We start from the raw sequence: 22,382 nt of genomic DNA, 5'->3' as shown, positions 1-22,382 counted from the left end.
CACTGGACAACTGGCATCCGCTTCTCTGATTATTTTTCTCCTGGTTACCAAATCCCTCATCAGTTAAAGCCAATGAGTTTTTAACATCCTAAGACAGAAATGGGGTTATAACACTCACATAGAGATAATTCTTAAAGGGAATATATTTAGCCACTTTTTTTTTTTTTTTTTTTTTTGAGACAGAGTCTTGCTGTGTCGCCCAGGCTGGAATGCAGTGGTGCGATCTCGGCTCACTGCAACCTCCGCCTCCCAGGTTCATGCCATTGTCCTGCCTCAGCATCCTGAGTAGCTGGGACTACAGGGGTCCGCCACCATGCCCAACTAATTTTTTGTATGCTTTAGTAGAAACGGAGTTTCAGCATGTTAGCCAGGATGGTCTCGATCTCCTGACCTCGTAATCCACCCACCTCGGCTTCCCAAAGTGCTGGGATTACAGGCGTGAGCCACCGCGCCCGGCCAACCACATTTTTAATATAAAATACCATCCTTCCCTCGTCAGAAGTAGTGCAACATTATCGTGCAGAATATCATTTTTATTAAGGCTGAGGTATTTGTTACAAGTGGTGCAATACCCTTCATACCATATGTTTTCCCATGTGGACAGAATTTATTTGGAGTTTGCCTGCTGGAGGAAATTTAAATACCAGTAAATTGATGGTGATTTAAAAAAATAAATACTTATAAACGTTCCTATTTTAACTAAGCATTACTGACAGAAACCTTAAAATCCAGGGATCTAACTCTCTGGAAGTAGCCACGAAGAGAGGAATTTTAGCAAAAACCTCACAATGAAACTCATAGCTCAAGACTCACTTTCCAGCCCAATGAAGAGACAGGGGGTGGGAGAGGGAGGGAGCATGACTTTTAAAAGCTAGCAATCTGGCAGGAAGTTGAATGAATTTTCCCTCCTCCTTTAGGAAGAGAGGCAGGACAAAAGGCAGGGTTTTCGCAGCAATTTTCATTTTTCAGTCATTTGCAGGAAAGCCCAACCAGTGTGATTAACATTCAGCCATCTGTCTGAACACAAAAGCCCTCAACGTGCAACATTTAAGTTCTACAGATAGCTTTAACATGTTATCAGTTAAACAAGTTTTCCTTCCACTGTAGTTGTTGGACTTAAATCTGATTTCTATTTATTGGGGTGGAAGAAGATGAGGAGAAAGAGTGGGAAGAGAGAATCTGAATTACGACTTTATCAGACCCAAGTTAAATGTCATCAGGTTACAACTCCGCAGAATTGACTCCCTGGGTCGCCAGGAGACCAAAGGAAGCCAAGATTGACAATGTACAGATTCAAACGCATTTTCTTCATTATCAACCCCACAAAAAGAAGAGGGATAATAAGGGACATATGTAAACTTTATATACACAGATATCTTGCTGGTTGGAAAAGGCTGCCTGCTAAGTAATTTATCCTGAAATAGTTCCTTTAAAAAAAAAAGAGAGAGAGAGAGAGAAAAGAAAAAAAATGCAACCGGGTTTTACTGTCCCAGCGAGGGTATGACAGCAACAATTTACAATTTTCCTCCATCTCATTCTCTCCTCCTCCCTCCTCTGCCTCTCCATTCACCATCCATTCTCCGTTTCCTGACAACTTCTCATCACGTTAGTTCATGCCTAATCTAAAATGGTGGTGTGTGAAGGAATTTTTTTAAAAAAATAAGATAGGAAAAGGAAAAGGGAGACAATATGATTAGGAGGAGGACAGGAGAAAGAGAAAGATTGAGAGAGACAGAGAGACTGTCAACGCCCAAGTCTGCATTTGCCTATTTAAATGCAATCCTGCAGCCCTGGCCGAGCTGTGCAATAGATGGGCTGCGTTATGAATTTCTGATCAGACAATGATAGGTTATGAGAGGGGATGTAATTCCATTGAGAAGGCTTTTTCTTCCAAGCAGGGGCAAGTGATACCTACCCCAGAGAGACAGCTCCTTGCTTTGCCCTCTATGTGTATATAAGTATGTGTGAAAACATATATGAATTTCTACCTTTCTTTAAAAAAAAAAAGTCAAAATAAACATTTTATGATGATAAATGTGCAGTAATAATTGACAGTCGCATCTGAAACAGGAATGTTCCCTGGCAAATCAGACTCACCCACCACATAAACTGCATTTTTTCTTTTGGTTTGTTTTTTGAACCTGATTAGAACTCTCTCCTGTGCTCATCTCATTTTTTTTGTACCTGTATTCGTGATCTAAAGAGAAAGTGAAAAGATTGAAAACCACCACCAACACTGGTGTTTTGAGTATATTCTATGGCTTGCTTCCCTTTCAATATTTTGTATTTACCTAAAAAAGAAACTCATACATATACAACGGATAATATATTTCATGTACAGTACTCAATGGAAGAAACCCATCTTAAAGTTTTTTGTTTTTTTACATTTCCATGCATGTGAAACAATACTTTCAATTGCTTTATGAAGTAATTATAGGCAGTTAATTACTCTAGCTGTAGTTAAGCATCACACTAACCAAGAAGTTTGTAGGTTAATTGAAACTTGTGTAATAGAGACAGGGTATTAAGTATTCCAAGTCAGGATTTTGCAACAGCTCTTGGCTACTGTGCGGTAAAAAGTTAGGAACCGTACATCTAGTACATCTAGGATCTGGGGCTGCTGGAGCAAGTATATGAGCCTCCCTGCACCAGATGCAGACACGCACAAGAGACCAGTACCCATTTACAAGCAGAGAAAGAAGCTACTCCAAGTTATACGAATGTCATGGAAAGAGTAACAGACAAGAGAGGTGTTTATCAATAAAAGCAGGGAAAGCTTAAAATATAAGAATTGTCATCACATTTAAAAGAAGGCAGTTGGACTTCGTCCCTATCCTGTTTTAAGTGACATCACACGGAGTGAACAGCATCTTACAGTCTTGTTTTTCTTCTTTTGCCAGGAGGCATCCCAGGACCTAATGGAAATTCACAGCCAGAGGAGGGTTACTGGTCTACATTTTACGTAATGTTCATCTTACCGCAGGGACCCACTGCGGGCAGAACACAGCATGCCATTTCACCCAGAGTCCTCTAAGTCAGTTTTTTGTTGGTTTGGGGGAAGGGGCGAGGTTGTTTAAAACAACATTTCTTTCACGATTTAGGGATATTTTTTCTTCTCCTTATAAGTGCTCCAATTCCTAATTATGATCTACAAGAGCAAAATTGCAAAAGGCTATCAGTACCATTCTGCCTTTTGAAATGCCGTGTTTCTTACGTTCAACTTCTGTTGCACGTACGTGTCAGGGTAACTTCAGTTCTCTTTACCCTCTAAGCTGTAATAGATCCATTAAGCGAGTGTGGATATGGGGGTGGGTAGTGGGATGGGGGGATCATCTGAGAGTACAAATTATTTACCTGATTTAGATTCATTAAAGTCAGGCATGCTGTCTGCATTTCACCATCTTTTTAAAATGGGGAACTTGCCCTGAAAGAATATTATGTAAATCTTTCTGTCACAGATTAGTGCCTCTATACATGACTTCCACAATGTGCATCTGCCTTCTGTGCAAGCTTATTACATACACACACACAGTTTCCGATTTTTAACCTCCCGTCCTGCCCATTCTCCTCCTTCCCCCAACACTCATTATGGGAAAATTACCTCAAACAGGACACTAGTGGTTGCCTTCCATTCTATTTACATAATTGCTGTTTTGTTGCTTTTCTTTTTCATAAGTGGAAATTTTGTTCCCCAAAGGAATAGCATCGATGTTGAAGTGACAAAATGGAGTTTCCACTCGGGGTGGCAAATGGAGAGGAGCTTCTAGCAACATGTTCTGGGGCACTCTGTGCTCACCAGGACACAAGTTGTTCTGAGAATTACAGGCAGAGGTTTTCGTGATGGCGGCAACCCACTGGAAAAAAATTCCTAGGCCAGGGATGGTAAGCTTCTGAGAACCACGAAAATAGCTGTGCTAGGACCGATGCCTCCTGAGGGTTTAATACAGCACTATGCCAAATCTGAAATGAACTGATTTAACTTTCATTCATAATTAACATCAACATTTATATACATGGGAATAAACAGAAAACTACTTCTTTAAGAAACTTTTATGAGAAAGCAAATTTCAAAAGAAGCAACTTTGTAGCTTCCATGTTCACACTCTGGATTCTGTGATTTCCATATTAGGTACTATAAGACAAATAAAAACTACGTGAGATAGACTCATGCATTTTTTAACCATGAAGTATATCACATATACAGAAAAGCATAAAATACGTATGTTCAGTATGGATGTGTGTAATGATATCCGTTTCTGGTTTTAATTTGTAGTACCCTGATTACCAGTGGGGTTAAACATTTTTTTCGTATGTTTATTGGCCAGTGGGGTTTGTCCTTTGTGAAGGGTCTGTTGGATTTGTCTTTTTCTTATTCCTTTGCCAGAATTCTTTATATTTTCTGGATACTACTTATTTGTCACTTAAATGTATTGCAAATATCTCTCCCCATGAGATGGTTTTATTTCTCACTCGCTTTATGATATCTTATGATGAATGTTAAGTTATTAATTTTAATGTAGTTCTATTCATTATATCTATCCCTTATGGTTAGTGTTTTTGTGCCTTGGTTAAGAAAATCTCCCCTATCCTGAGGTCATGAATAATTATCTTCTAAAAGCTTTATTGCTTTGTCTGTTACATCTTTAGGGCTTTATTCCGCTTGGAACTGGTTATTTTGTATACCATAAGCTAGAGGTCTAATTTCGTTTTCTTCATATAGATCACCAATTGTCCTAGCATCATTTACTAAAAGTTCTCTCCTTTCCCCACAAGTCTATATATCAAATGTATAAACACAGATTGGTCTATTTCTCAGTTTTCTATTCTGTTCCATTGGCCTGTTTATACCTACACCATTTCTACACTTGTATCAATGTGGTCCAGTGATATATCTTGACATCTGGTAAGGAAGTTCCCAAACGTATTTTCTTTTAAAAGCTTCCTGCAACGCTTCATCCTTTGCATTTCTACCAACATTTCTTATATCAATTTGGAATTTTGATTGAGAGTGCATTGAACCTGTAGATCAGTTTTGGGAGAACTGCTATCATTCATGAACATGCCATATTTCTCCATATATTCAGATCCTCTTCAAATTGTTCAATAAAGTTCGATTTTCAGATAACAGGCTTTATACAACTTTGATTAGACTTATTTGTAGGTTCTCTATATTTCTGATACACTTAGAAATGGTATATACATAAAAATTTATTTTCTATTTGTTACAATATATAGCAATGCAGTTTATTTTTCCATATTTATTATGTTTTCAACAACCTTGCTAAGTCTTTACTAATTTAATTAATTTTTCAATTGATTCTTTTGGATTTTCTACATTCACAATATAATCTTCTATGAAGAATGACAGTTTCATTTCTTCCTCTATGATCCTATACATTTTATTTCTTTTTCCTGCCATGTCACACTGGCTAGGACCTCCAGTGCTGTGTTCAATCAAGTGATGATAGATACACATTTATCTTTTTTTCTGATCTCAAAGGGAAAGTCTTTTACTGTTTAGCCATTAAGAATGATGGGTTTTGCAGATTTTTCTTAGATATTAGTTATCAGATAAAAGATGTTTCTTTTTATTCCTAGTTCGCTAAAAACTCTTACATTGGCTATAATACATTTTATCAAATTCTTTTTCTGTAACTATTTAAATTATTATATGTTATTCTCTTTTAAGCAATAATATATAACTAATTATATATTAATTGATTTTCTAATGTTAAACCAACATTGCATGCCAGGAACTAGGCCAGGTCATAAAACAGTATCCTTTATACAAATTGTTACCTTTATACAAATTGCTAACATCTTGTTTTTGATTTTGCTTCTGTGTTTCTGAGAGAGATGGGCTGTCGTTTTTCCTTTCTCACACCATCCTTGTTGGGTCTTGCTATCAAGGTTATGCTAGCCTCCTACAATGAGTTAGGTGACGTCTTCAACACTTCACCATTGGAATTAGGAAACTGATGGCAGAAAACCAGTGATGCCTTGATTTTATTTTCCCCCCGAGAGAGAGCCTCACTCTGTCATCAAGGCTGGAGTGCAGTGGCACCATCTTGGCTCACTGCAACCTGTGCCTTTTGGGTTCAAGCGATTGTACTGCCTCAGCCCCCCAGTAGCTGGAACTACAGGCACGCACCACCACACCCGGGTAATATTTTTGTATTTTTAGTAGAGACAAGGTTTCGCTATGTTGCCCAGGCTGGTCTCGAACTCCTGACCTCAGTTATCCGCCCACCTCAGCTTCCCAGAGTGCTGAGATTACAGGCATGAGCCACCACGCCCTGACACCTTGAATATTTCAACCCAGTTTCCCCTCCCTATTTCTTCTTCCTCCCTGAATTAGTCAAGGTTCAGTCAGAAAACATAAACTATACCAGTTAACATAGCAGAAAATTTCACATAAAGAATTGTTAACTGAGTGGAAAGAACTGTTAACCAGCTAACTGAAAAGATAAAAAGAACCCTAATATTTCAAGTAAGTGCCAACAACCCCAGGACTGGGAGAATAAAAAGAAGAGGTTGGAATTATTAAAACTAGGGGTTTTGGAGATGGAGCCCGATTCGGGGCTCTGAGGAGGGAGTGCTAGGTGGCTAGCACTGGTCTACCTGAATGCAACATGATGAAGCTGGTCCTGAAGATGTCGGGAAAACGTCAAATGGGATTCCACTGCCACCATAGGAAGAAACTTGCACAGAGTGGCAAAATGATGCTGGAATGATGCTCACAGGAAAAAAAAAAAAAAAAGAAGCTGATGGGAAATCCACAAAAAAAAAGCAGACCATAAGGACATGACATTTTTTTCTCTCTACCTTTCAGTATCCTTCTAGTGGACCCTATTGGCAGAGCTTCATAGGGAGCCTGCTGGCCAAGCAAAGATGGGGTGGCGGTTGCGGGGCTCTAGCCCCCAGATTCACAAAGCAGGGTATGTAAGGTTGGGTTTGGAGCTGAAAGACAATGGCTTCATAAATGGCGCAATAATAAAAATGGTGACTCACAGGTGATGCTTGCCAGAGAAGACAAACATTTTCTTACAAATGATGGAATCCACCTCTACCACCTAGAAACTTACAGCAATGCTGAGAATCTGGATGATGAATCCATTGTGTCACGTGAGCTCATGCAAACCAATGGACGCTTCAGTCAACAGAAAATTAACAAGCATGATGCATTCAGAGGCTCAAAAAATACTTGCCCTCTCTTGCTGCTGGGCACCAAAACTACCACGTGTGAAATCATGGGTTAGCCTCCTGGAAAATGAGACGACATGGAAAGAGATCTCATTAAACTCAGCATTTCCAGACATTCTACTGGAGGCCACAGACATGTAGAGCCATCCAGCTCCAATCAAGCCAGCAGAGAGCACAGGAATTGCCAGTTAACTTACAAAATAGAAGAAACAATAAATGTGCATTGTTTTATATTACTACGTTGTGAGGTAGTTTGTTATGCATCAAAATCTACCTGATACCGTATATTCCATGTATTAACCAAGCTCTGCTCAGTGCTCAACTCGGTGGATGTAAAGGAAGTCACATCAACGTCAATCAAACCAAGTTCCTACTATTACCCCACAAGCTGACAGAGCATCTTACGCTTCTCTTTCAAAGCCCCTCATCCAGAAGAACATCTGAGAAGATTTAAAGGGAGAGTCTCAGGTGTGCTTGCAAACTATCTGTTCTACCATCACCATACAGCACCTGACATGTTTTGCACTGGCTTGTGAGCCTGCAAAGCTACCTGGGTGAATATCACTGTTATCACTTGGAGTCCATTATGAGGAAGCGAATAACTGAGTCAAAGGGACTTTCTCCAGATACTCCCAAAGTTATCACCTCTGAGTGTTCAGAGAATACTCTGGAATTTCCCTTTCCGCAACTCTATACTGTACTTTTACACCTAGACATTAATGAATACAGATTCCTGGAGACACGGATTCTCAGTATCTCATAAAAACACCACCTTCAACTTCAGTTTAGCAACTCTAAAAAAAGAGGACATGGCTGGGCGCAGTGGCTCACACCTGTAATCCCAGCACTTTGGGAGGCCGAGGTGGGTGGATCACGAGGTCAGGAGATCCTGACCAGAAACCCTGTCTCTACTAAAATACAAAAAACTAGCTGGGTATGGTGGCATGAGCCTGTAGTCCCAGCTACTTGGCAGGCTGAGGCAGGGGAATCACTTGAACCTGGGAGGCAGAGGTTGCAGTGAGCCAAGATCACACCACTGCACTCCAGCCTGGCAACAGAGCAAGACTCTGTCTAAAAAAAAAAAAAGAAAGGACACATATCTTCAAATTAACAAGCATCAGTTTTCTAGGACAGTGCTGTTTCAATCAACTTACAAGTAGAAATGTCTCTAGGATGCACTCTACATGTGCTGCAGAATAAACATTAAATTATCCAGCAGGATTTCCCACACACCAGACCAGTGAAAATTATTAATAGACCATGGTATTTTTTTTAATAATTAAGGACAAATGGTGAGATTTTATATGGCATACGAAATTTAAAATACTATCCATTTCTCTAATTTTTTTTTACTAAGCTGTGTTTTTGGTAATAATATGACTGTGATAACTGATACTACTGTTTCTGCCTTTTAACATACTTACTTGGTAAAACTAAGAAGTTGAGCTCTATGTTTATCTCCCCATTTTTTTCCAGGAACATACAATCAAAAACTGTCTAGGAAACACCAATTCAGAATGATTTAATGTGTGAGAGCCTGTGGACAAATATATCTTTGTTTTTATTTAGCCTGTTCAGGTGGATATTTCTAGAAAAAAAAAAAAGGTAAAAAAAAAAAATCCAAGCGTCCCTCTCTTGCAAGATAGAGAACTGTGTTCCAATGTGACATGACATTCCCATCCCAGGGGACTGAGGGCCAAAAGAAAACCTCTAGGAATGATGGCTCAGCTTTGAGATAAAGAAATGGAAAGAATATTCCCTTTTCTCTGTGGAGTGATTCGCATAACACAGAGCACTAGATCTGTTTCACCCAATACTGATGCATTAGCCAGGGTCAAGTCAGAAAATAGAAACACTCTAGGAATTTCAAACAGAAGAACTTAATACAGGGAATTGATCATACAGCTTTCAAAATGACTGAGTGAGTAAAAAGGTGGTGAGGTAACCCAAAGACTAGTAACTAACTAGACAATGCAACTGTCATGCCTAGAGCTGGAAAGTAGAGGTGGTTGTATTACCAGAGCCTAGAAGTGCAGAAGAGTGCTGAACTGCCGTGCTGGGACTATGAGGAGGACCTGACTAAAGCTGAGACTGCTGGGTGCTACTGAGACCAAGGAAAAGGCTCCAGGCAGCATGTGCTGGAACCGACACACACACATACATATAAACACACACACACACACACACACGCTGCCTTCTATAGCTGCCTGCTATTGCTGGACAAATGTCAATGGAAGCCGGAAATGAAAAAAAAAAAAAAAAAAAGAGTAGCTCCTACCTTTATTCTGTCTTCCAGTCTCTCCCCAGGATCACCAATTGGTAGGACCTAACTAGAAGCCAGGTGAAATTTGGGAGCAGTCACTTGCAAGGTCCTGGCACCCTGACCATACGTAATCATAGAACACAGAAGGGTGAGAATGATGGCTGAAAGCTTTGAGAGCTAACTAGCAAATGACTGACAGAGTTGCAATTCATTAAGGTATGATTGACATACAAAACGATGTACATATTTAACACATACAAATTTATGAGTTTGCAGTAAGTATGCACCAGTGAAACTACTACCACAATCAATGCCATAAACATATCCATCACCTTCAAAAGTTTCAACTTGTTTTTTTATTGATCTATAATTTTCTTTTTTTTTTTTTTTGGAGCAGGGGGCACTGTCTTTGGATTTGCTATCAGGCGCTATCAGTTTCATAGAATGAACTGGTAAGACTGGCAAGTGTACCCTCCTCTTCTATTTTCTGTATAATTATGCAGAATTGGGGTTAATTCTTTAAACATTTGGTAGAATTATGTAGTGAAACCATCGGGGCCAGATTTTTTTAACAAGGTTTTAAATTATGAATTCAATTTTCTTAAGAATTAATGAACTACTCAAATTATCTGTTTCATAGTTTTAGTAGTTTCTTATCAAATTTATGTATAAAGAGTTATTTGTAATACTTCTTTATTATTCTTTTGATGTCTACAGGCATCTAGTATTATCCTGTTTCATTCCTGATATTAGTAATTTGTGTATTTTTCTTTTATCAGTATTGCTAGAGGTTTGTCAATGTTATTGATCTTTTCAATGAACCAGCCCTTTATTGATTTTCTCTATTTTACTATTTTTTATTTCATTGATTTCTACTCATATCTTTATTATTTCCTTCCTCCTACTTGCTCGGTTCATTTTTATCTTCCAATTTATTGAGGTGGGAGTTTAAATTATTGATTTGAAATTTTTTCCTCCTTTCCAGTATAAGCATTTGTGCTATAACTTTTCCTCTCAGCATTGCCTTAGCTATGTGCCACAAGTTTTGATATGGTATACTTTTAGTTTCATTTGATTTCATGGGTTTTTTTTACTTTTTCTTGAGACTTCCTGTTTGACCAATGGATTTACAAATATGTTGTTTACTTTCTAAGTGTTTGGAGATTTCCATTATCTTTCTATTACTGATTTCTAGTTTGATTCTATTGTCTATCATATTCAGAGGATACACTATTATACGCTATTATTTCAATTATTTTAAGTTGGTTGAGATTTGTTTTACGGCCCAAGATATGGTCTATCTTGGCATATGTGCCTTGAACACTTGAAAAGAATGTGTATTCTGCTATTGTTAGGTGGAGTGTTCTATAATATCAATTAGTTCCTGTTAGTGGTTTTGTTGCTTTCTTTTATTAATATATCTTTGCTCATCTTCTGTATAGTTGTTATATTAATTGTTGTGAGAGATGTGAAGTCTCCAACTTTAATTATGGATATGTCTATTTCTCCTTTCAATTCTATCAGTGTTTGCTTCACAGTTTGCAGCTATGTTGTTTGGTATATACACATTTAGGATCACTATATCTTCATGGCAGACTGATCTTTTTATCATTATGCAATGTGCCCCTCTGTCTCTGAATTTTATTCGCCCTAAAATCTACTTTACCTGATATTAATTTAGCCACTCTTGCTCCCTTTTGATTATTTTTGCATAGTGTAACTTTTTGTATCCTTTTACTTTCAGCCTATCTATATCATATGTGAATGAGTTTCTTTTAGAGAGCATATAGTTGGACGATGTGGTTTTTTTAAAATCAATTCTGCCAATCTCTGTATTTTTACTTGCGTACTCAGATTATTCACACTTAATGTAATTATTCATATGTTAAGACCTAAATCTGCCATTTTATTTTTTGTTTTCTGATTGTTTTATCTGGGTTATTTTTTCTTTGCTTTCTTTTACTTGCCTTCTTGTGAGTTATTCAAGCAATTTTCAGACTTCGTTTTTTATTTCTTTTTAGTTTGTGTTTTTCATTAGTGTATCTGCTTGGACAGCTCTCAGTATATGCTATAGGTATTAAACTGTGTATACATAATTTATTACAGTATACTGATACTAACATCAGTATGTTTAGTGATGTTTAGAAACCTCATGTTGCTTTATATCATCCCTATAGCTTCTCCTTTGTAAAAAAAAAAAAAAAAAAAAAAAAATCCCTACATACATTGAGATATACTGGACAGTGCTATTTTGTTTTTGCTTCAAATATCACACTTAGTTTAGAAAATCAAGACATTAAAATCTGTTGTTATTTCCTCCTTCCTGATATTCCAAGATTCCTTCTTTTTTGTTTCCTTTCTATTAAAAAATTCTTTTATCTATTCTGTTAGAATAGGTCTGCTGGCAACAAATTTCATTAGCTTTTCTTTGTCTGAAACTGTCTTGATTTCTCCTTCATTCTTGAAGGATATTTTCAGTGGAAACAGAATTGGAGCTGACTATTCTTTATTTTCAGGTCTTGAAAAAATCTCATGCCACTTCATTCTGGGCTCCATAGGTTTTGATGAAAAAAATACTGTAATTTGAATTGCTTTTTCCATAAATAATGTATTGTTTCTTCTTTGACTTTCGTTTTCAAAAGTTCAACAATGATGTGTGTTGATGTGGAAGTATTTGGGTTTCTACTCCCCAGGTTTCACTCAGCTTCTTGGGTCTGTAGGTTCAGGTCTTTTGCCAAATCTGGGGAATTTTCAGCTATTATATCTTTGAATACTTTTTCAGCCCCATCTTTTTTCTCTTCTCCTTTTGGGACTTCAATGACCTGAATGGTAGATCTTTTGTTATAGTCACATATATCCTTTTATTTTCTTTTCAGTCTCTCTCTTCTCTATTGTTCAATTTGATTAATTTCTATTGCTCTATTTTCAGCATCAGCGATTACTTCCTCTCTCCTCTTCGTTCTGCTAGTGGCCCATCTGTTGAGTTTTTAATTTCCGTTATTGTATTTTGCAGTTCGAAAGCTTTTGTTTCTTGTTTATATCTTTTCTTTCTGTGCTGAGGCTTTCTTTGTTGAGACTTTCTCCATTTTCATTTGTTTCAAGCATGTTGATAATTGTTTGTTGAAGCATTTTGAGGATGGCTGCTTCAGATAATTCTAACCTCTGTGTCATCTCAGTGGTGGTGTTTGTTGTCTTTTCTCATTTACATTGAGATCTTCCTGGTTCTTAGTATAAGAAGTCCTGTTTTATTAATAACTGAACATTTTGGACACTGTAAGACCCTGTGTCTTATTGAAATCTGTTTTAACAGGCCTCTTCCGACAGCACTCCAGCAGGGTAAGGGGGCATGCTATCTCATTACTGCCAGATGACAGTAGAGGCCCAGCTTCTCTACTCTACCTCCACTGACATCCAGAGAATTTCTTGTTACTGCTGGGAGTGAATAAGAGTTTAGACTTCCCAGTAGGCTTCCACTGATATCATCTGCCTGGGAGAGGATGGGACAAAATCACAGTGAGGAGTGAGGAACCGGGAGTCCAAGCTCCCCACATGGTCTTCACTAATGGAAATGGTGGATGGGGATGGATTGGGGACACCTCATTATAGCCTGACCAAGATGGAAGAACAAGCTTTCTACTCAGCCTTTGCTGGTGGGGCATGGGATAAGATCAGAGTTTTTCTGTGATGTTTGGCTAGAGTAGTGCAGGTACTATCTGTCATAGGTTGAACTGTGTTATCCCCCAGACTCACATGTTTAAGTCCTAACCCCCAGAAACTCAGGACGTGACTTTATATGGAGATAGAGTCTTTACAGAAGTCATCAGTTAAAACGAGGTCATGAGGGTTGGCCCTAGTCCAACATAACTGGCATCCTTATAAACAGAGGAAATCTGGACACGGACATGCATGGAGGAAAGATGGTGTAAAGAGACGTAAGTAGAAGATGGCCATCTATAAGCCACGGAGAGATCTGGAAAGATCCCTTCCTCACAACCCTGAGAAGTAACAAACCTGCCAACACCATGATGGTATAAGACATCCAGCCTCCAGAACTGACAATAAACTTGTGTAGTCTAAGTTAATCAGTCCACAGGACTTTGTTACAGCAGCTCTAGCAAACTAATATTCTGACTCAAAGTTTTCCATCTTGCTAGGCTATTCCTTCCCTGGTCCTCTGGATGGAGAGCAAAGGCTTTACCTGGGTCCTTTTTTGTGTGTGCTCATTGAAATTTCCAGGTTGCCAGCTTCTCTGATATCCAGTCTGGGATATATGGATAGCAGCAAACACCCAGGAGACTGACCACTGTGTCCTTTCTTGGATCCCAAGGTCAGTATCTAGTCTACCTTCTTCTTTCCACCTTTATAACAGAAAGAATTAGCTGAACTTAGTGGGATGAATAGATAAAAAGGACTATTTCATCTTTCCAGAAGTGGAAGTTCACAATGTGTTTTTTTGTTTGTTTGTTTTTTTTGTTTTTTGAGACAGAGTCTCACTCTGTTGCCCAGACTGGAGTGTAGTGACATAATCTCGGCTCACTGCAACCTCCACCTCCCAAGTTCAACCGATTCTCCTGCCTCAGCTTCCTGAGTAGCTGGGATTACAGGCACACGCCACCACACCTGGCTAATTTTTGTATTTTTAGTAGAGACGGAGTTTCACCATGTTGGCCAGGCTGGTCTCGAACTCCTGACCTCAGGTAATCCACCCACCTTGGCCTCCCAAAGTACTGGGATTACAGGCATGAACCACCATGCTCGGCCCACAATGTGCTTTTAATACCTGGATAATGTGAAAACTATTCAAAAACTGTGACAACTTGGAGAAACAAACTCCAGATCAATAAGAAGACATTTATGGATACTAAAGCTACTTGAGTTTTAATCTTGGTGAAAATAATGAGGAATGTGTGCATCCCATATCACAAGATGAAAACAGCTGAGATTTAGGGGAAGTCATTAATTACATAAACTATTTTTTCTCTTTAATCCTTGAATCCTACTACTAAAAATCATATTTATTTAGTACTATTTTTCAGATTCCAAAACCATTTTACCTCTGTCTCATTTGAGCTCACAGATCTATGAAGTAGATGGGGACGGTATTCCCAATTTACAGGTGCGACTTAGTGAGGTTGCAGAGTTGCCTAAAGTCACATGGCCACTAAGAAAAAGAAACAGGACTCAAACCCATGTCTTTTGACATCGAAGCCAGAACATTTTCCATTCTACCTCATCAAAACCACTCTTGCTTGTAATAGTGGCCAAAAGTCCCCACATGATCAATTACAACAGGCTTGACCATGATCCCCTAAAGCTTTCTAAAACCTTCATAATCATTCTGGGAAGGGTTATGGTATCTTTCTCCTCTGGTTTCACATGTCTTAAATTCAGTAAAAACCCATGATAGCTATTTGTTGTGCAGACTATTCTAGATAATCCAAAGTAACCGTTTTCAAAATGTTTTCCGCAGAGCCCTAAGGTGCCTTGGTGTCTACCCTAAGAATTGGATATGGGGCTCAGGGCCTGTCTCTCCTGCTTAGCCATAAAGTTTCTGCTTATATCTGTTTCATATATTGAATTTCCTTATAGGATTTGATTTGAAAAACTAAGACTGAAATAATATAGAGTCTTTAGTTGCCTATCAAAGGGGCCAAATTGTTCACTTAAGAGCAGTCCTTTCTGGGATAGAAGACAGAGCTTGCACTTGGCTAGCTTGATGAAGATAGCAGTAATCAGTAATAAGTAAAGTGGTCTACTATCGACTCTTCTGGTTTAGTCTGACAAGAGATCCCCAAAGTATTTATCCCATCTAATAAGTATATATTGAGCACAAACACTGGGAAGTTTTCTACAATAGGGTATAGAAAAGCACATGTTAAACTCTATCCTGTCAGGAAGTTCACAATCTAATGGGAAGACAGAGCACACACATCCAAACAGCAGCAACAAAAGGAAGAATAGGATGCATGAGAAATGTAAACAATGACTATTAGATCTAGCATACCGGGAAAATCATTTTAAAAATAATAACTGTTATTTATTAAAAGTCAGCTGGGTGCAGTGGCTCATGCCTGTAATCCCAGCACTTTGGGAGGCTGAGACGGGCAGATCATCTTAGATCAGGAGTTCGAGACCAGCCTGGCCAACATGATGAAACTCTGTCTCTACTAAAAAATACAAAAAAAAAAATCAGCCAGGTGTGGTGGCAGGCACCTGTAGTCTCAGCTACTCGGCAGTCTGAGGCAGGAGGATTACTTGAACCTGGAAGGCAGAGATCACGCCACTGCACTCCAGCCTGGGCAACAAAGCGAGATTCCATCTCAAAATAAAAAAGAAAGAATGAAAAAAAGAAAATCTACTTTCACCTAGTTGTTCTACATCCATTAGCTCAAATCTTCACAAGAACTTTGCAAAGTAGAAGTCACTATCCCCATTTTACAGATACAGAAGTTTAGAGGGGTTAAGTAACTTTCTCAGGACCACACAGGTAACATGCAGTAAAACTAGGAGTTAAATTCAGGTATATTAGATAAAAAGGCCAGTGGCCCCCTAAGGCCTTCACAAAGAAGACAAAAGTCAATATAAGGACATGGGGGTGTCTCATGGAACCTGAAGGGTGTAAGGCTGGCAGGTTCATAAAGGAATTGAAATGAGGAAGAGGAACATGGTAAAGGACACTGGTAGCCCTTTCTGCCCATTGCTTAACTTCTCTGTGAATTCTGTCTTCTCCACACTTCCCATAGTGGGAACAGATGACCGTGACATAGCTACTGAGTTTACATGGTTCAGGTTCACTTGCTTGAAGAGAAAATGTCTAGCTTTACCTGGGTTCTAGTTCCTAATGTTCAGGAAAAAAGCACGTTTAAGTCAGTGCCCACATTCATCCAATCAACAGTTGATGGGGAACAAGGGCTTGGTAGCATAGAGAACTATGTGGTAGCTTGTGGAAGGTAGAGAAATGTATTCTAGAATGTAGGTGGGTTGAAAGCTTTTTAAAAAAAAATACACATTTCCTACAGAGTCTGTCTCAGGCTCACAGAATTTAAGAGCTCATGAGGTTCTTATTGCTAAAGGCTGGCTGTATCTCTTCCTGATCAAGGTAACTGAGAAAAAGAAACTTTGCTAAAAGAAAAGAAAATTTGATAAACCACACTCCATCACTGTTCCTCTCTGAAAGATACTAACTTCATGAATGTTTCAGCTCTATTGCACAACTAATTTTACCTGAGGTTAGAATTATACACCCAGAAAGGCCATGTATATATTAATTATAGAGGAACTGGGAAACAAAAATTATACGTTTAGCTTTGTTATGCTCAGATATATGCATGAATGAAGAATGTGCAAACACAGGATTAAAAATTTTATGAACCCTTCCAAAATTTTCTTTGGGTAACCAATATAATCTAGTTAGGACATGCCATAGGGCTGTGATGTCTCAACTTACTCAATTTTCAAGATCAAATTTAAATCTTACAAAGCTCTCTCCAAGAATTCATTGCACTGTAAACATACTCACAAATACACGTTGCATCAAACATTATACTTAGCAGTGAAACACAGAAAGCATTCCTTTGAAGACGAGAAACAAGGATGACCACTATCACATCTTCTATTAATCATTGTATTGGAGATTCTAGTCACTACAGTAAGAAAATAAAATGGATTAAAAATTATAAGGATTGAAAAAAAAACCCTTGTCATTATTAGCAAGATATATGATTATGTACAGAGAAATTCCAAAAAAATTTAGAGATAAACTAGTTGAGCTTTTAAAATTTTATGGATTTCTTTATACTAGCAACAATTTGTTTTTAAAGTAATATTTTAAAAAGAAACCATATGACATCTCCTTTTAGCATTATGGCTATCCGAAAGCACTGAGGGGGTCCAAAATTCACAACTACTATATTCTGAGTGGGACATTCTTTTTTTTTTTTTGAGACAGAGTCTCGCTCTGTCGCCCAGCCTGGAGTGCAGTGGCATGATCTCGGCTCACTGCCAGCTCCGCCTCCTGGGTTCCGGCCATTCTCCTACCTCAGCCTCCCGAGTAGTTGGGACTACAGGTGCCCGCCACCATGCCTGGCTAATTTTTTGTATTTTTAGTAGAAATGGGTTTCACCTTGTTAGCCAGGATGGTCTCAATCTCCTGACCTAATGATCCACCCGCCTTGGCCTCCCAAAGTTCTGGGATTACAGGCGTGAGCCACTGTGCCCGGCCTGAGTGGGACATTCTTAAGGCTTCATTGATCTAACAAGCCATAGAAAGGGTCTCAAAAGATCCAAGACTTCACTCTCTCCACCAAAAACCGTAAGCTGAGGCCACAGCAACATATAATGAGGAGGGACAATGTTACCCTAAAAGCAATGCCAGCTGAAGCACCCAGTCAAGACATTGAGACTTGGGCCAACAAGGAAAGAAGTTAGGCCTGAGACTTTTGCCCTAAACTAAGAACCCCAAAATTGGAACCAGATTAGAGGCATCTCTTGGCTACAGAAATAAGAACTACTTCTTTTCTGAAGAAGTATATCTATGAATTAGGTCTGGAGGACTCTCAATGATTAAGATTAAAAGGTAGATATCACAATAAGATATCAATATGCATATTATTATAGGAGGCAAGACATTATGAATGAGAGCCACAGACATAACACATGTAAAGGTTATAGACATTCAAATAATGTAAACACTGCACTTTCAGACACAGAAGAGAGCATCTATGGGCAAAAATGCTTAAAGAAGTAAGAGCACAGTTACAATGACCAAAAAAAGCAACAAGAGAGTATTAGCAATTAACAGAAATTTGGGAAAAAAATGGAACTCTTGACATTAAAATATAGCTTTTGAGCACTATTCACAATAGCGAAGACATGGAATCAACCTAGATACTCATTAATGGTAGACCGGATACAGAAAATGTGGTACATATACACCATGGACTACTACATAGCCATAAAAAAGAATGAAATCATGTCATTTGCAGCAACATGGATACAGCTAGAGGCTACTATCCTAAGTGAATTTACACAGGAATAGAAAACCAAATACTGCATGTTCTCACTCATTAGGAGCTAAATATTGAGTACACATGGACACTAAGAAGGTAAAGACAGACACCAGGGCTTACTTGAGGGTGAAGGGAGAGAGGAAGATGAGGGCAGAAAAACTACCTGTCAGGCTCTGGGTGATGAAATAATCTGTACACCAAACCCCCACAATACACAATCTACCCATATAATAAACCTGCACAAGTACCCCCGAACCTAGATGTGTGTATATGTATGCCTGTGTGTGTGTGTATGTGTGCATACGTATGTGTGTATGTGTGTGTAGCTGTTGAAATAGAGTACTTAATGGTTGGGTTAAATAGCAGATTCATTGTGGCTGAAGAGAGAATTTATGAAATGGAAAATTCACATGAAGACATTATCAAGAATTTGAAAACAAAGAGATGGAGAACATAAGAGAAATGTTAAGAGGTATAAAGGACAGAATAATTGGGTCTAAACTATATCTACATGGAATACCAGTGAAAGAAAATAGAGAAACTGCAGGAGAGGAAATTTAAAAAGATAAAGGTTGTGAATTTTTAAGAGCTAATGAAAAGCTTGATTCCAGTGATTCCAGAATTACAGCATATTCCAAGCCGGATAAGTAAGAAACCTGCACCTAAGTACAATGTAGTGAAACTGCAGAATACCAAAAAGAATACCTTAAGAGAAACCATCAAGAATGCTAGAAAACTAACAAAAGAACATTTAGAATTTACTGACTTCTCAATAGCCATAAGAGATAAAGAGAATAATGTTTCAAAGTAATGAAACAATTATTATTATTATATTTTGAGACGGAGTCTTGTTTTGTCACTCAGGCTAGAGTGCACACTGCAACCTCTGTCTCCTGGGTTCAAGCGATTCTCCTGCCTCAGTCTCCCAAGTAACTGGGATTACAGGCACCCGCCACTGCGCCTGTCTGATTTTTGTATTTTTAGTAGAGACAGGGTTTAACCATCTTGGCCAGGCTGGTCTCGAACTCCTGACCTCATGATCCACCCACCTCGGCCTCCCAAAGTGCTGGGATTACAGGCATGAGCCACTATCCCTGGCCTGTATGAGGAACTTCTAAAAGTATGCCCTTCAATCAGGCAAGAGAAAGAAAGAAAGGGTATTCAAATAGGAAGAAAGTCAAACTATCTTAGTGAGCAAATGACATGATCTGATATCTAAGAAACCCCATTGTCTCAGACCAAAAGCTTCTTAGGCTGATAAGCAACTTCAGCAAAATCTCAGGATACAAAAATCAATGTGCAAAAATTGCTAGCATTCCTATACACCAACAACAGGCAAGCCCAGAGCCAAATCATGAATGAACTCCCATTCACAAATGCCACGAAAAGAATAAAATACAGCTAGGAATACAGCTAAGAAATGAAGTGAAGGACCTCTTTAAGGAGAACTATAAACCACTGATCAAAGAAATCAGAGATGATACAAAAAAATGGAAAAACATTCCATGCTTACGGATAGAAAGAATCAGTATCATAACAATGGTCATACTGCCCTAAGTAATTTATAGATTCAATGCTATTCCCATTAAACTACAATTGACATTCTTCACAGAATGAGAAAAAACTATTTTAAAATTCATATGGAATAAAAATAATAGCCCATATAGCCAAGACAATCCTAAGAAAAAAGAACAAAGACGGAGGGATCATGCTACCTGACTTCAAACTATATTATAAGGCTACAGTAACCAAAACAGCATGGTACTGGTTACAGACACATAGACCAAGGGAACAGAATAGAGAACTCAGAAATAAGACCATGCACCTACAACCATCTGAAATTCAACAAACCTGGGAAAAACAAGCAATGGAGAAAGGATTCCCTATTTAATAAATGGTGCTGAACTGGCTAGCCATAGGCGGAAGATTGAAACTGAACCCCTTCCTTACACCTTATACAAAAATTAACTCAAGATGGATTAAAAACTTAAATGTAAAACCTCAAACTATAAATACCCTAGAAGAAAATCTAGGCAATACCATTCAGGACATAGGCACGGGCAAAGATTTCATGACAAAGACATCAAAAGCAATTGCAACAAAAGCAAAAATTGGCAAATGGGATCTAACTAAACCAAAGAGCTTCCGCACAGCAAAAGAAACTCATCAGAGAAAACAGACAACCTACAGAATGGGAGAAAATTTTTTCAATCTATCCATCTGACAAAGGTGTAATATCTAGAATCTACAAAGAACTTAAATTTACAAGATAAAAAACAACACCATTAAAAAGTGGGCAAAGGACATGAACAGACACTTCTCAAAAGATGACATACATGTGGCTAAACATATGAAAAAAGAGCTCAAACATCACTGATCATTAGAGAAATGCAAATCAAAACCACAATGAGATACCATCTCACATAAGTCAGGATGGATATTACCAAAAAGTCAAAAAACAACAGATGCTGGCAAGGTTATGGAGAAAAATGAATGCTTTTACACTGTTGGTGGGAGTGTAAATTAGTTCAACCATTATAGAAGACAGTGTGGTGACTTCTTGAAAACCTAGAGGCAGAAATACCATTTGACCCAGCAATCCCATTACTGGGTATATACTCCAAAGGAATATAAATCATTCTCTTACAAAGATACATGCACACATATGTTTGCTGCAGCACTATTCACAATAACAAAGATATGGAGTCAACCTAAATGCCCATCAATGATAGACTGCATAAAGAAAATGTGGTACATATACATCGTGGAATGCTATGCAGTCATAACAAGGAGTGTGATCATGTCCTTTGGAGGGACATGGATGCAGCTGGAAGCCGTTATCCTCAGTAAACTAACGCAGGAACAGAAATTCAAATACTGCATGTTCTCACTTATAAGTGGAAGCTGAATGATGAAACCACAAGGACACACGCGGTGAGGAAAAATACACACTTGGGTCTGTCAAAGGGTTGGGGGGTGGGAGGAGGGAGAGCATCTGAAAGAATAGCTAATGGATGCTGGGCTTAATACCCAGGTGATGGGATGATCTGTGCAGCAAACCACCATGGCACATGTTTACCCATGTAACAAACCTGTACATCCCGCACATGCACCCCGAACTTTAAATAAAAGCTGGACATTTTTTTAATTTACATTGGTTTTTTAAGTTGTATTGAAAAAATGATTGTGACTCTAATTGGGATTGTGCTGAATTCACAGATCAACTTAAATATTCTTAAAAATCCGTAAAATACTGATTTTTTAAATCTAAGAACCACATTTCCATTTGTCAATGTCTTTTTTAGTATGTTTCAGTAAAACGTGATAATTCTCCTATCGAAAAAGTATGCCCAGCCGGGTGTAGTATGCCACGCCTGTAAACCCAGCACTTTGGGAGGCCAAGGTGGGTGGATCACACGAGGTCAGGAGATCAAGACCATCCTGGCTAACACAGTGAAACCCCGTCTCTACTAAAAATACAAAAAATTAGCCGGGCATGGTGGCACATGCCTGTAGTCCCAGCTACTCGGGAGGCTGAGGCAGGAGAATTGCTTGAACCTGGGAGGTGGAGGTTGCAGTAAGCTGCACTCCAGCCTCAATGACAGAGCGAGACTACGTCTCAAAAAAAAAAAAAAAAAAAAAAAAAGTATGCCCTTTAAGAAGAAGGAAAATAACCCTGGAAAGGAGGCTTGAGATACAAAAATAAATAGCAAGCAAATAAAAGGAAACATGAATGTAAATGCAAACAAATACTGTCCCTAAAAATATTCATACTGATGATGATGTATAAATTGTGGTACTAAGAACAAAAGGTGGAATTAAACTGTTTCAACAATGACTGAACAAGACTTTTGAGGAACAAGATAAGAGTTGTGAGAACACTGACTTGGAGAGAAGATTAAGATATT

This window comes from Hylobates moloch, unplaced genomic scaffold (assembly GCF_009828535.3).
Source record: "Hylobates moloch isolate HMO894 unplaced genomic scaffold, HMol_V3 SCAFFOLD_6, whole genome shotgun sequence".
Lineage (NCBI taxonomy): Eukaryota > Metazoa > Chordata > Mammalia > Primates > Hylobatidae > Hylobates > Hylobates moloch.
The sequence above is the reverse complement of the archived record's forward strand: the minus strand, read 5'-3'. Positions refer to the sequence as shown.